We start from the raw sequence: 3,971 nt of genomic DNA on the forward strand, positions 1-3,971 counted from the left end.
CCAAGGTCAGTTTATTATCTGAAGTAAAAACTTAATTTACATTGCCAAAACCTTCTGAAATGCACATAGTGAGCATTTACGTCCAATGGGCCTGTCTGTGTCATCACAGTAACTGGCGCAATGACACAGAAATGTGATACCATGTCCTTAACAGCACATGCCTTCAGAAAATATTCACACCCCTTGACTTTTTCACATTTTATTGTGTTACAGCCTGAATTTAAAATTGATTAAATTGAGTTCTGTCACTGGCCTACACACAATACCCCAGAATGTGAAAGTGGAATTATGTTTGTAGAATTGTTTTATTAAAAAAAAAAAATATGAAATGCTGAAATCTCAAGTCAATAAGTATTCAACTCATTTGTTATGGCAAGCCTAAATAAGTTAAAGAGTAAAAATTTCCTTAACAAGTCACATAAGATGCATGGACAATAATAGTGTTTAACATGACTATCTCGTCGCTGTACCTATCACATACTCGCTGTACCTATCACATATGCAATAAAATGCAAATTAATTACTTAAAAATCATACAATGTGATTTTCTGGATTTTTGTTTTAGATTCCGTCTCTCACAGTTGAAGTGTACCTATGATAAAAATTACAGACCTCTACATGCTTTGTAAGCAGGAAAACCTGCAAAATCGGCAGTGTATCAAATATTTGTTCTCCCCACTGTATCTAATCAAGGTATTTTGTATTTTTCATGATTTTGTTTTACAAATGTTAGAATTTGTCTTTCACTTTGACAGAGTATTTTCTGTAGATTGTTGATAAAAAAAGACAAATAAATCCATTTTAATTCAACTTTAAGACAACAAAATGTGAAGGGGTGTGAATACTTCCTGAAGACACTGTAGCAATACATGTTCAATGTTCATAGGGTGTTGATTTAGTAGACTACAACATGGAGTGACTAAACATATATCCTATGGATGAAAACCAAATGAAGACATCCTGTAGCCTTCAATTTCATGTCCATGTTCCAGTATCTGTTCGATTCCACAGGGTGACGTGATTGAGGACAAACAGGTGACAACCCCTTGACCCTGCATCACTAATCCTGCCCGCTGCCTCTCTAGCTATTTCAGGCTTAAGTGGTGCTGAGAGCCACTCACTGATTTTTTTTAGGCTTATCCATGTAGGCCTAGAGAACACCCTTGTCCAAGGCTACTCGTATATGAAACATTTTCAGTAGACAATTATACTGCATTAAACCCAGCCCCGCAGTGATCAATGTTTTAATAATCGTTGAATTTGAATATGAGAACTTTTTTTTAACATTAAATTTTGACAGGTCAATACAGAAGGGAAGAGTGTGTAAGTTGAGCCAAAGGGGTAAGCAGAGCCACCCTTGTTTATAGGAAACCATACACAAAATTCATAATTTGACCAAATACTTAGGAAGAGGTCATTTCATGGAGTATGAAGGAAGAAATCACATGGAAAAAGTGGTAAGCAAGTCAGGTCTTAAAAACAGATTCACCAAGTCAAATTCATTTGTGTTAGAGTTTTCATGATGCTTGTATCTAAACCAAAGTAGATCATTTTAAGATTGTTCTATACATCAGTTGGAGTCTCCATAAGCATCAATATGAGGTCCTAAACCTAGCATTAAAGTGCATCCTTGTAGCTGAGTGGGCTAAAATAGTCAACATTTTTGCCTTGGGGTAAGCCAATGACCATGGGGTAAGTTGAACCAATGGTTGATCCAATGTCAAGTTGAGCAAATGGAAGTGTTTTCTTCCCAGGTGTAATGCAAGGCATTATCACTGGGATATGAGGTAACAACAGGGCCTGGCCTATGTTAAAAGTGTTAAAAAAGTACAAAGTGTTTGTTAGGTGTTAAGCTAGTGTTAAAAAAAATATTAAAATACAAAAAGCGATTGTGTTGGGGTAAATAAAGATACGGTTTAAAAAAGGTAGTGGTAATATTTAATTCAGTCAGACATTTGTAGGAGGCTTAACTTACCCTGTCCCGTGATTCAACTTACCCAATAAGTAAGTTGTGGGATAAGTTGTCCCAAGAGACTACTATTTTTGGACAAGCTCTATTTTCAAAAACTGTAATGTTGACAGGAATTCTGACTATTTCCAGGGATACACAACATCCTGAAACATATGCAGATATCTTTGTTAGAAAGAATAGTATACTTCCCTTGACGGAGTGATGCTGAATGAAAAAAAAAAATGTCTCAACTTATCCCACTCTCCCGTACAGCCTTAATTTTGTGGCCCAGTTGTTGAATTGCATAAGAGGTAAACAGGTCTGACGACTTTGTAACCTTCACCTGACGAGAAACTAGTCATGATCATATACACATATCACATACACTTAAGAGTGGTCCAATTAATTTATTCTATTCTCACAATGTTGATATGTTGTAGCAACAAAATAAAATTACAGTGGTATGCACATTGCAGAGTTCCTTCCGTCTTGTATCTAAGGGGTTATTTTGAGATGGATGTGTACAGAGTCTTATAATGGCAGCAGCTGGCAGCTGTGGGAGGCATCTGTGACAACGACCTCACCCAAATATCCCCTCCCTCCCGCTCTTTCCATTTCTCTCCTAACATGCGAGGACACTGAGCATCTACGAGAGACATGTGACTCAGATTGAACAAACTCTTAGCAACTCCCGAAAGTCCCAACATAGGCTGTTTTGAAACAAAAAGGGAAAAAGTAGTGCCACATAGGACACACATTTAAACAACTAATAGAAGAGTCAAATAGGTAACAGCTATGCAGAGCCTAGTGTGACAATAAGCCTGCCATGTATTTATTCGGTAGGCCAGAAACGGATAACTACACAAATATCTCTGCTTACTTTTTTGGCCAACTTCAGGACAGCCTATTGAGAGGTGCAAACATGGAGTTGGCTCTGAATCATCATGGCCATGGATGGAGTGGGATGGTTGAGTGTCGATTCCTTTACCCGGGAGTTACATCATGGCATAAACAACTGAGGCACATGCACCATGTTGACTGACACGTGAATGCAAACATATGTCACTCAGAATAACATCAAATAATATGCTGCTCTAGTTTATTCCCCAGAGAATTAGGACTATAACATTGCTCTAACCCACACGTCAACAAATATAACTCAATCGAAATTGATGTAACCTATCCATAAAGTCTACATCTCTGTCGTCATGGTAAGAGCATTTTCTTAATGTCATCTGAGGCTAGAGATGCAGAATGGAGGTAGGGAGGCACTCACCACAGTCTGAGTTGTGAAATCCGCAGGCCCGCCTGCCTAGCCTGCTTCCCTGAAGGACTACAGTCGTTTTGTTGGAGGTACTCCTTCTTCCACTGTCAGTCTCCTTTGCTTCCTTGCACATCCCTGTCCATCCCGTGATGTCAGAATTACTTAATTTGACTAACTCAATAAGAATTCTCTGCCTTGTGGATTTAACCAAGCCCATGCAAAAGCGCTAACACAAACAGATACTGCTGTTCACAAGAGACAAAACCCTCCTTGCACATCCCTGCAAAACAAAAGCAGATCTCAATAACATCCCCTTTATTTGACGGCACAGCAGTAGACTATCAGTTCTTTCTTCTAGTTAATATAAAGCTGAAACTCTGCAAGGTCTATAAGGGGTCAACACAAATCCGTCATTATATGGGTACCATAACATTAAGGTTCCAGTGAACCATATTTAAAACTATAAATAAATGTCTCGTATTTTAGAACACGTTTGCTTCACGCAGTGTGGAGGAGGAAACATGGAACATCAAACTGGCTGCTTAATATAGCCTATTAGAGTGGCTTTCCTTTGAGGCATACTTTTGTTTGATGCCGGGAAGTCAGATTAAAGTGAGCCTTAGAATCTTCTTTCTCGTGTGGTGTGATTCAGAAAAGATTGGGAACCAACGGTCTATGTGCATGTAGTTGCAAGGCAAGTGTCAGAAGAGGGACCGTCTCCTCTCCATTAAGTATGATCCACTATAGGCCAGCAGA

The sequence above is a fragment of the Salvelinus fontinalis genome, chromosome 21, assembly GCF_029448725.1.
Source record: "Salvelinus fontinalis isolate EN_2023a chromosome 21, ASM2944872v1, whole genome shotgun sequence".
Classification (NCBI taxonomy): Eukaryota; Metazoa; Chordata; class Actinopteri; order Salmoniformes; family Salmonidae; genus Salvelinus; species Salvelinus fontinalis.